The sequence below is a fragment of the Dromaius novaehollandiae genome, chromosome 2, assembly GCF_036370855.1.
Source record: "Dromaius novaehollandiae isolate bDroNov1 chromosome 2, bDroNov1.hap1, whole genome shotgun sequence".
Classification (NCBI taxonomy): domain Eukaryota; kingdom Metazoa; phylum Chordata; class Aves; order Casuariiformes; family Dromaiidae; genus Dromaius; species Dromaius novaehollandiae.
Genome location: NC_088099.1, coordinates 110,651,296 through 110,663,944, shown reverse-complemented (window position 1 = coordinate 110,663,944; position 12,649 = coordinate 110,651,296). Strand labels below are relative to the sequence as shown.

General features: G+C 35.8%; 1 long non-coding RNA gene across 4 annotated transcripts in view; it reads right to left on the bottom strand.

Annotated features, from left to right (window-relative positions):
• Nucleotides 1-12,649, bottom strand: part of LOC112992337 (uncharacterized) — a 221,599-nt gene that overhangs the window by 104,698 nt on the left and 104,252 nt on the right. For 2 of the 4 annotated variants that reach the window (XR_010387877.1, XR_010387880.1), the window contains exons 4-5: nt 1,390-1,561; nt 535-761 (exon numbers count right to left, since the gene is read on the bottom strand). The exons of 1 other annotated variant lie outside the window; for it this stretch is intronic. This is a non-coding gene — a long non-coding RNA (uncharacterized LOC112992337). The remainder of the gene's footprint in view (nt 1-534; nt 762-1,389; nt 1,562-12,649) is intronic. One more of the 4 variants, XR_010387878.1, reaches the window with a different exon arrangement.

Genomic DNA, 12,649 nt, shown 5'->3' with positions numbered 1-12,649 from the left:
TTTAAGTAGTATCTAGGAGAATGAAATGTGGCAACAGAGCGGTTTAGTCTTCATGTTCCCTACTTCCCCATCAAGCACTGAAAAACCTTAATCTTGCCTACAAAAAGGTGGTATTCCTGCTGCAGTACAGTTTGCATAGCAATGAGTAGTTATATACTAACAATGTGTAAAATCAAAATTTCAAGTAGTCATACAAACACACAAACACAAGAAAACACTTTATCGTGAGGGTAGTTGAACACTAGGACCGGTTGCCTAGAGAAGCTGTGGAGTCTCCATCCTTGGAGATATTAAAAACCAGGCTGGACACGGTCTTGGGAAACCGGCTCTAGGTGACTCTGCTTGAGCAGGGGCTATGGACCAGGTAATCTCCAGAGGTGCCCTCCAACTCCAACTGTTTTGGGACTCTGTGATACCAGTGAAATATTGGATGCTGATATGCTCTACTTTACTACCTGCAATGTGCACTGCTGTGAACTCTGTGCCTTTGCTGTACAGCCCTGAGATTTCCCGTACTCAAAAATTGCTACCTACGTAGTTTTTCCACACTGACAGGGAGGAGATTATTGTTGATGGCAAGTCATGGTTTCTTCACGCTCTCCCTAGCAGAGCTGAAAACCTCTGTTACACTTGTAGGTTAAAGTTTCCCATCCCTTAATGAAAGGGGAGGGAAAGGTAGAAGAAATGTGAGCTTCCTTGATGTCATGTTGCACTGCAGCCTCTGCCATGGTTAGAAACCCCCAGGGAGAAATTCCAGAGCCCTGGAAGAGCAAAAGGATGAAGAAATAAAGATTTATTGCATGGCAGAGCAGGAAGGAGATCTCTGCTGTAGCTACACCTTCCAAAAATACCATTGCTCCCTGAAAGAATGTTATTAGTATTTTTATATTTTATATATAACATTTTTATATAAGTGACATAAGAAACATCAATATTGTAAAAGATTCAAATTACAGTCCACAGCAGTAAATATTTTGAAACCTCAGATATTAGTAACTAACTTGCCTTTAAATAGCTGCTATAACAACTACTAGAGTGACTCCTCCAGTTGTAGAATATATATAAGAAGTGAGAAGCTCATTTGGTCTCTTCAGTGACACAGATTTCAGTGTTGATGAATATTCCTCTCAGCTGGATCACAGTACCTTGCACATGCAAAAAGCTGCTTGCTCAACTAGCGACCCTTCTTGCTCTTCTCACACTCCACTCAGTTGCTTAAATAATCTGCTAATAATCAAGTGGAAATACTAATCCTTGCACTTTTTTTAATTAAAAAAAAAGTCCTAATACTTTTCTGATAGTAAGTCAGATCTTTTCTAAACCACCCAGCTACTAGACATGGAGATGTATGTGCAAACATACTAACACCTCCACGATCAAATTAGTTACCTTAATGTGCGGTGGAACTTCCCAAGAGACACCACAACCTTCAAGCAGATACAGAATGAGGACAAAACACAATGAGGCTCTCAGTCCCTGCGCCAACTTCAGGAGGTCATGACACAAAAGAATTTAGGTATTAGGATCTATCTGAAAATTTTCGCAGATGCAGGAGGAAAGGCTGCAGGAGAGAAGAAACTGATTTTGCTTTCAATATTTACTTCTCACTGTGCTGATGCATGGAACACTAATAACACATTAAAATTAGGTGTTAGACCAGGAAATGAAGTATTTCAAGCCTTTCATCCAAGAGAAAGAAATCTCCCTCAATTTATCAGAACTAACGAATAGATAGAATTTAGCCATTTTTGCCAAATCTGAGACCTTATATTTTCTCCCCTTCCCCCACCATTGCCTGCCTTCTAGATCCTAGCCTTTCTAGTTAAGTGTTTCTCCAGTCTTAAACTCACAATGCTGACGTTTTCTGTGCTCCAGGTATCGAAGCCTCCACGAGGTCAGACAGCTACAAATGTGTTTCACACTAATAAATCACAAAAAGCCTCCCAGACAATCCCAATGAACAATTTATAGTCAAGGGCTTTCAGTACTTGGTTATGCATACAGCACCATCACTCCAAGTGCACTTCTATTATCTACAAGCATACATTTTTCTTTTTCCCAGCCTGCTGAGGAGAGTGAGCTTGATTAGCTCATTGGGAGAGAGAGTAAGAAGCTGGAATGTTAATGTACATTTACTGAGAGGACTGACACACTGAAAAGTCAGTTTTGCTTTTAGTCCGGAGAAAGAAGGTCTTTAGTCTTTCCGGTCTTAATAGAGTGAATTTCACAATTTAGGTTCTGCTGCAGTCACGGACTCATCCTTCCAGAATTAACTAAGCAATATCTAGATTGCTTAAAGAAGCAGAGAATCAACATTTTTGGTTGCAATTTTTGCTTTTAAATTTTTGTCAAGAAAAAGAGGGTTTGGGTCGCTGCCCCCAACTTTTAACTGAAGTCATATTATGACTTCTAATATTGTTTCTTATAGAGTTGAAAGATGCACCACTGGGAAAAAAAACTCTGACCTTGCTACTTGGATATTATGATATTTGGCTTGTACCGCAAATGATTTTAGATGGATTTTAGATGTATTTATGTATATTGTGTCTTGTATTATTGTTACACTACACATTGCTACCTTGCATGTTGCTACATTGCACCTTGTATATGTATGTACATAGATTTAGACGCATTGGAGCTAGTTAGGAATATTTCATTAATTATATATTTGTTCCACACCAGTAGTATCGCCAGAAACCTTTTTAATTATAGAACCCTACTAATTGAAATATTACATGAAATAATAATGATCACACCAGTATATTCTTAGTGAGAAGTTCTCACCTATAGTGAGAACTTACATGTAGAAATTAACCTGAAGATAAAAAACATTTTTTGAGTTTGAGTCAAAACTACTCAGCTTTCCACACAACATTAATTTTAGTAAACAAATTAAAGTATTCATTTATTACACTTGTCAAATTAATGCTGTTATCTCCTGAATCAGCAAACATGTATTAGTTTTATGAGTATAAGTACTCCCATTCAGATTCATCACATTTACTAAAATATGTCAAAAACAGACATTGGCCTAGCTATACAGAAGGATTTTATTTGTAACTAATTTTCTGATGAAACAACGAACAGAAAAGAGCTAATCATAAGCTTTGGACCTGGTTTAAAAACACATTCTAAGCAATCTTTTTGAGACAAACACGTCTATTTTCTCTCTCCTATTTTTTGTCGGAGATTAAGAGAGGGGAATGAACCAGGGTAGACAGAGCAGCCACAGGACTGCTCTAAATTATGCCAGATGAAATTAATAGCTACAAATCATTTTGTCAAAAGAATCAAATGGGGCATGTTGTATTTCAGCTCAACTACCTCCCAGCAGTGTAAGATTATATTCTGCCTCACTGGCAGTTATTTTAATTAGCTCAATACGCTAAATATCATCATCAGTTTCATTATGGAAGTTTTAAGACCAGTCTGCACGACCCCAGTGGGATCAAGAGGTTACAGATGGGACTGAGGCTTTCATCAGACTGCATTTGAGCATGTTTAAGATGAATTCAGAAATATTTGTGTGTGCATATATGCATTATGTGTATGCATGCTAAACCATTTCTCTCTCATACATTCATACTGTCGTTGTGATATTTCACTGAAATAGAGACATATTGGGCCCAATTCTAAGAAGATACATGTGCCAAGACCTTTGCCTTCTGAATATCAGCTTGAGGTGATGATACAGCACCAAAAAAAGGGATCCAAATGTCATAGCTACTTTTGTTGATTCTGAACTTGTATTTCTGAACATCCTGATCTGTGAAACAGAAGTAGTGCGTTCCCTGCCTCTCAGGAATACCATGTCTTGTACACACACCGGCTGTACAAACAGCATGAACTGTGATGTACACATCACAAAAATGTCTTTCAAAAAAGGCATTTAATTGAAATCCTTGCAAAGGTAGGGAGATGAAAAGACTGAAGAACAGAAAACTGCATTGCATAAAATGTGGCCTGAAGGGAGAGAAAAAGAAAAATAGCCTTCAGGTTAACTAATGCAGACCTCTACACAATTTCTCAATTGAAGTTTAAAGATTATTGACAGTTAAATTTTTTATCCATGAAAATAGAAAGTAAAATTTTCCTATTACCAAAATATTTCAATAAATTATGCTATCCCATCAACTCATTTAAATAAAGCAAATAGGAAACCCAGCTGACTCAAATCTGATCAATTTTGCTGTCCTGGAAAACATTACAATGTTTTGCACTAATTTTAATGAAGGCAAAAAAACTATTTTGCCATTATTTAAATATCACAGAGAGTAAGCACATTTTATTAATGTTGCTATATTCATACACATGCTACATTATTACTACATGCTACATTATTGCTACTTGCAAAAATTCATTCAGACAAATCATCACATGAAGACCACAAAAAATAGCTGACCTTAAAAGCTGAAAATTACAACTGGTAGGGAAGTTGAAATTCCCATTCTGTGAGAGAAAAAAATCTAGATTTCTTTCTTTTCTTAAAATTAAATTGAAAATTAAATTTCTATTTTTTTCATCTTGGATCAAAAATGAAAAGCAGTTCCTTTTTCACATTTAAAAAGTTTTTTTGCACTACTCAAATTTTTGGATCCTCTTGAAACAATGCTCAAAATAAATCCTGTTTTTGTTTTGAAAGTGAAATGTTTCTAAATAATGAAAAAGAAATCCTGCTGAACAACTCTGACATTCATATTTACTTTTACCTTAACTTTTAAGATATGTGGCATCATAGCCTACATCTTGTGGAAAAGTAAAACTAAACAGAATTTTGATGGGAATGTTTCAAATATTTTCCTTATCCAGTCTGAACTCTCTGTAAGAACTTTTTAGAAACGCTCTCCAAAGTCTTTTTTAAGAGCAGTATGATATTCTAGTTCTTATATAACAAACTGCCTTTTGCAATAGAGTAAAATGGGACATAGTGACATATCTTAAGCCTCTACTTTTTGTGTAAAAACCTTGTAATGTATAGCAAGGAAAAAAAATCCTTATCCCAAATTTGAAAAAAAGTGCTGATAGTACTTTGACACTCTCTTCTAAAATCATGCTGGCTACAGCCCCGATCCCAAACTGCTGCTCCACAAAAAGTGAAAGGGCTTTCCTGTACAAAACAGGTTTCCGACAGCCAGCTGGTACACAGGAGAAGCAAGTTACGTTGCACTGTGGTTATGGCAGCATAACCCAGCACTGCAATATAAATCTCTTTCTCAGTAGATGGCCTAATGCTAGAACTAACACAAAACAATCCTAATACGATCCTTAACCCGGCACTCAGGAAGGACATAAAATCGGAAACTGCATGGGGTTTGGAGGGGGATATATCACATTTTCAAGAAACATTTTAAAATATAAGCTGCAAAAATAACAAGACAAAAACAACATGAAAGCATTACAAAGATAACTGAGTTAGCATTGGTATAAAAAAGGTGAGTGATTCTCTGAACAGATGCAGGCAAAACTGTTTTTCAGGTCCAGTTGTCACTGTTCTCAGTTTCCCTGGATCTGCATTTGTTGTTATAAAATGTAGCAATTCTTATGAAAATGTGCTGTGCTACCGGCAAGAGTTTACTACTCTCAGAGAATGGTCTTATATGAATTCACTGTCTAGCCATGTTTACCAAAGCTTTAGGAAAGGGAGAAGTAGGAGACAGCCTTGGCAAGGCATTAGTATGAGCAGCCTAAAGGGAAGTGTCTGCCAGGAAATACAAACACCAAATCAGTGCCTTGAAAGCTTCTCAGGGGATCTTATCCTCTATATAACTTAAAAAAACATGAGGCTTAAACTTCTCAAATAAAATTAATTTCAGGCACTATAAAAGTATATTTAAAGCAAGACCAAGCGTGAGAAGTACTCTGGACGAGACAGCCGAACAAAGCGCCTGGAAATCAGAGGCGCCTGCCAGGAAGGGAGAGGTGGTGCCTGCCTTCAACATTTTGCGTGAGCAAAGAGTCAGCTCCTCTCCTACGTTCAGCTTTAGCCAAGCCTGTCCTGTTCAAACAGGCTTTGGAAAGTAAGACATCCGTGAACATAGGCACCCCTTGCCAGGACGGTGGGAAGCAACGCCAGGCGACATTGTCACCTTTTACCTTCTGACCCGTAATTACATTCAGAAGCAGCACAATGGGAAATGCTAGTCAGAGAATTCATCCTACTGAGAATACTGCAAGAATGAAGAACAGTCTATGAATTTCCACTATTTCTGCCAGCTGACAACAAATGGGACTCAAGATGCAAAAGGCATTTTGGAAATCAGATAAAGTAGAAAATAAAAGTTTACAACTTGAAAGGAGAAAGGATTCCCCCCCCACCACCACCCCCAATTTTCAAGTGAAACATTTTATACTGTTCTACTGTAAGGTAAATATTAGAGAAAGAGATTCATCCTTTTGGCCTAACTTGAAGGAAGTTTGTAAGACCTATACACATTTTAATAGAAAAAATCTGGAAAAGGAAGCAGAGAAACTAAGTTTCTAAAGTAATTGAATTGCAAGTATTTGTCATTTTTTTTTCAAAGGTATATCTCCAAAGCCTATGGGTTTTTGATAATATACTCAATTTTTCTACTACAATAATGGTAACAAAATGAATGCATTTAATATCCTGAGCTGAGAGGGCTGCTTATTTTGTCTTTTCTTTTAGGATCTTTATCAATTCTGCTCTGCTTCCAAAATCTGACTTGCATGTTTCCCTTCATTGGCTGGGTAGAAATCAACATGCAGTCATACCCTTTAGCTGCTCTTCTTTTGATGGCATGTCCTATGTTTCTTGGGGAAAAAAAGGGGCACTGGGAAAAGTTTTAACCTTTGATTGTCCTTTCTGTGCTCCCAAGAAAAATATATCAAAATAAAAGCTTTCATCTAAATATTATGTTGAACATTTCCATCAAACTAGCACTGTGGTGCCCAGCAGCATACATACATGTTTGAAGACATTATCCACACAAGAGTTTTGACAGTGACAGTGAACTTGAAATCTACAATGACCTTGAAATCTATACACGCAACTAGAACTAGAAAAGTTTTGCGTATAACAAAAATAAAAAACCTAACAAATTCTAGTATAAAATGTATTAGCTGCATCTTTCCAGCATCATTTATTCTATTTTTTATTTTAAAGTTTTTTAAAAAAATCTATATAGTATAGGTATATGTATTTGTGCATACACAAAGTAGAAAAACTTGAACTTATCTTCTATTAAGTATACTGGACTGAAGCATCATTAAAAGACTGTTGTTTCATAACAAAGTATTACTTCCCAGTCTTTCATTTAATTTTGCACCATTAGTGCAAAATTTTACTCATTTTATCAAAGATCAGACAAAAACATATTTCTTTTATCTGGAGAAAACAAGGTTCAAGTTATTTGTGTAACAGACAGTTTTGTATAGTACTTTTCTCAGTAAAATCCTTATCTTATGACATGAATCACCAACAATTCTTCTCTGTTTTCTAAAATAATCTCTTTAGTTGCAATGCTACATGTAAAATGAAAGACTTTTCAACAAACTACCAAGATTATGTAGCTGACTGAGAAAGAAGGTTTTCAGAAACTCGTTGAAATGGGCAACCAGTAATCATGGTACCAAATTTAAGTCTTCAGTCTTCACCTGCTTCAAAAAGAGTTTCTACTCCCAGAGAACTTGCAAGTAATCGATCTGCTGCGTCCAGACTTCTGAAACTTATTTCATGCTACGCCTCTGCCCCTCAGAGATTTAATACAATACGACTGCATCCTGGACTGTAAGTGTTACTTCAACTCTTATCCTTTGGAGCTCTTCTCAGTCACGGTGATGGAGGAAGTGCTTATCTTAAAGTCAGTGGGATTTTCACTAACTGCAGGACTAGGATTCAATATTACAAAAATTATTAGCAAATGAAAAAAGTAGGACATACATTTTACTGGTATTTAAATCTTCAAATCCTTACTAAAACATCAACGGAAGTTTAGTGTCAATAGGTTCTTGCACCAAAAACTTCATAACAGCTTTAAGGACCTACTCCTGCCTTTTCAAGTCACTTTGGGGTTTACCTGTTCTATGTTATGAAAGATAATTTGACCAAAGTTCTGCAAAAGCTGTGGTCAATATGCTCAAGCTCTTAGATTCAATACCTATGAATGTGAAAGACTAAACAGAGCAATTGTTTTCCACTTAAGAGAAACAACTTCCTCTCATCAGTCAACAGGTAGGTTAGAAAATCCTTTGAATTACTAAATCCTTGCTTATAAACTATTGTAAGAAGTCAAGCCTTGTTATTATTCCAAAGCTTTAAAATATTCTGGGTTTGACATGTTGCTCTGTATGGTTTTACAGTAACAGACTACAGTGAGCATAAAGAAAGAAAATAGAATTAGTTGTTTGGACAGATTATACTCTCTCTCTCTCTCTCTCTATGTATATACAGACATACATATACATACACATATACACACATATAGCCACAGAAACAGATGCCTAGCAAAGCACACCTTTTCTATCTCCAAATACTTAGTTCAAATATGAATACTATTTATTATTATAGAATTTTTTTCTGATAACTTTCTTCAGCAGTTATCCATAAAAATGGTTCATCCTTTACTAACCACACATGTTCTTAGCATTATTGATATTTTATTTTTTCATACTTTTCTTCAACACTTAAAGTACCTAATATACCTTTGTCCCTTCAAAATAGATTGTTGGTTTTGCTCTAATTTTGCTCCCAGAAAGTTAAACTTTCATTCAAAGATTTACAGGGAAACATAGCAATAGGCTATTGGAAGAATCACTTGCTATTAGAGAACAGACAACCAGGTTTGGGTCATCATTTCTTGTACTCATCTTCATTTTTTGTCCTGAAAAAAGGCTGTAAAATTATGAATTCACTTTCTCCCTCAGTGCAGAAACTGAGGGGCACCAAATTAAATTATCATTTCCAAGTGGAAGGTTTAAAATTAGCAAGAGGAAACTTTTTTTTTTTCTTACCGCAGATTTTGACTTCACTTCTATAGACTATTCTTTCCATTAAATGTGTAAGTGGGACAAAAATAGAAGAATCAAATTCATAGAGGATAAGGCTGTCAGTGTTTATTAAAAATCATTGCAAGGAAGTCTCTAAACAATTGGTCCCTGAAAACTGTGAAAGAAAAGATCATTCTAATCCTGCCATGTTACCTATACTCTTCCTGTATTCATTTAATTCAGGCAGGTTTGGAGACAGGGTACTGAGAAGACAGACTTTTGTCTTCAAAAGTCATTAGACCCATGCAGGTATTATTTCAGGCCTGCTCAATGCAACAGCCAGAGCACTGGAGTGATGACCCAGCACACTCTGCTGTGTCTACCTGTGACACCAAGATAATCAAGTAGCCTTAGCTCTTTGTCCCTGTTTTCACACTTGCAAAGTCATCCATGAAACCATTATCATCCAAATCTGAACTGTACATTCACAGCAGGGCAACAATGAAGGCAAATTTAATTTTCCCTTAGTGTAAAAATTTACATGAGGAGCAAGACAGGTCCATTGACTAAAGTAATATTCTTCTGGAAAAGAACAGTATGATTTTAAAAATATATATTTACATGTTTTCATAAACTGCTAAAACAGGAAATAAATATATTTAAATATAGATAATGTTTTCTATAAAACACATGGACAGTCAGAACATTCATGTAGGCTGTTAAAGACTGAGATTTCTGGGTGATCTTCTGACAAACATTTGATGTGTGTCTTTCAGCACTTCAATTAGTTTTATTATGATTTCATTTACATAGCTCTAAAGTAATACCTACTTTAAAGGTATTTACATATACAGTAATGAACATATGAAAGATACTTGAATGACCCCAAATGAGAGATGCCATGGGATTAGCAACGTCTGCCATCCGGTGCTCTCCTAGCTCAAGAGTTTCTCTCCTCATTCACAACTGACACGGAAGAGTTACAAACGCTGATGTGCTGTAGTGTGGGGCAACATACTCTTAGTATTAGAGTACCCATTACTGACGGTTTCCCACTTACTAGCATCTCTTTTGCAAGCTAGAACATCACTTTTTCAAGAAATAAAAACATAATACCGATGCCTTTTCAGTGGCGAAAGGAAAGAAATTGACCTTGAGTGCAACTTCAGCAATTACACCTGGCCTTACAAGTGAAACAGAAGGCTTCCTGAAACCTCTTAATCCACAGATGCTTAATCTCATCTTTAAGAGGGAAAGATCTGCATGAAAGATATATTCAGACACTGAAACATTGGCCTGGATTTTGTGCTTGTATTTAACATAATTTTTACAAAACGCATACAGAATGCAAACTGTGCTTCTTCACGATCCAGTTCTTTCCTCTCATTGGTCTTGTTTACTAGCTGTCCTTCAAAATGATTCCATCTATGCTAATGAGCTTTCTGAATAAAAGTTTTTTTCAGATATAAATTCTGGAATCCAGCTCAGTTAATATGACCATTCAGACAATTTTTGCTAAAACCTTCCTAATTCACCATATAACTTATTTCCACATATCTAGAGTTCTAAATTCCTAAGAATTTTCCCCTAAGAAATATTTTGATGAAAATGAAGATGATTGTTAATATAAAATCAACTTAAGTTCTTAGAAGGGTCTGTTACTACCTTGAAATTTTCAGATAATTTTGCCAGCTGTGAATGTCCCGGTTAGCTTCCTAAAGACTAAATTTGCCACAGGTGACAGCCGAATCCTGCCTGCTTATCTAAGGGACCAGCATCTTATCCTACAATGTGCTTATTTTCTCACACTGACAAGTTGTTGGCTCACCTAGTAAAATGAAAAACAAATGTGGAGATCATGCATCAATCACTCCCTATCACATTCTTGATCCCAAATGTCAGTGATTAGACAAACTTGGCCTGACAGGCATCCTGTCTGGACAAACGGCTTGTCAGTTTTCTAAAAGGATTCACCTGCTCTCTCGCCATAAGCTTTGCAACATGAATCACTTAGAATATTCTCCAGTGAAAATGGATGAAACTGAATGAACAGAGAAGAGGGATTTCAGTTTGCCATTCTTAGAATACTTTATAACTTTCACAACTTTACTTTTGGCCTGATATTCTAGCAAGCAATAATTTCACTGTAGAAAAAGCAAACAAACAAACAAAAAAAACCCCTTTAATATTAGCATTATTCCACACCTGTTACTCTTAAACATAAACAAAACAAAAAAAAACAAGGAAAATCATGGTGCAGGAGATGTCCCTGATACTGATCCTGATTTAGGGGACAAAGAAGTTTGATTGCTACAGAAGAAATTGTCTTGTTAGCTTGCTTATGTAAGTGGAACCATGTTTTTCAATCACATAATCATCACAGTCACATTTGAGGGATGAATTCAGGACATCTTTTTAGGCCAAAGATCTTTACTCATTAGAAAAGTATGTGTTAGGGGTAAAAGCAAAATATAGCCTGGTACTTTCTTGTATTAAACGGACTGCAGCAATAGCTATTTAGTTTGCACAGGGACACCTTGTTACTACACTGAGACTTTAATATGAAAAAACAAACACATAATAATAATTGCAGCCAAAAGTGATGTTGTATATTTGAAAAAGCATGGATAAGAAGCTTCATGCAAATAACAGTTTCTTTTGTTTATTAAACCTAAAAATGGTTTATTTTTATCTCAGTCTTGTACCAATCCTCTCATCAGCATAAAAACTGAACTTTTAGAAAACTATAATAGTAACGGTGGAAAGTTTAAAGCAAGCACAGATGGAGGGAAAAAAAAACCCTATAAATACTTAGGATATTCTAATCCTAGGAAGTTTTCTGTATTCTTTAGCATAGAGAGATAAACAATTAAAACACAAGTTTGTAATTTGTTTTGGTTTACTGAAAACACAGTGAAAGGATAGCTCAAGTAGCTGTTAACAGAACACAAAACCCTGCCAATAATGAGTCAATAGCAATACCTTCTTAAACTATCTAACAGCAATATGTTTGTCTAAAATCTTCCATTAGGAATTTTGTTTATTAATAACTCATCAGCAATTATCATTACTTATTCCTGCATACGTCCCTAAATCTTGGAATAAAGCTTCCTGTATGCTGATCACATTGCAGAATCAGAGCCCGAATTTAAAGTTCAGACAAAGGTCATGCAAAAAAATTGATGAAAGACATCATTTCCATTCTAATGCCATTTCCATTTCCATTCTGAGGGTGATCCTATCCACTATGCCAGACAATGCTGTTATTCTTTGGTCAATCTGCCATAGGACCTGTGGGTCATAGGATCTGCCATAGGACATATGTAGGCACTTCTTAATGACACCAACTCTTCATTTTGTAAAGACAGGCTATTTAAAACAACTGAAAATCTCCATATATGAAATCCAAATTTTCTGAGCTTTCCATTTTCCTCCCAACCTTCTGTTTACCTTCCAACAAGAGGCTAACTACATTACAAATTGAAACAAAATGCTAGGTAAAAAAAGAAGTACAAATATCTAAGATGATGGAAAAAATATACTGACATTTTCAGTTTACTCTGCTAAATGAGAGTGGTTACTTTAAAGCATTTTAAAAAAATCTGATCTCTAGCATCTTACACTAAAGAATACCATTCCAATTGTGATGGGAGAAGAAATACCCCAAAAACTAATGCATCACAAAGAAAAATACATCTATATA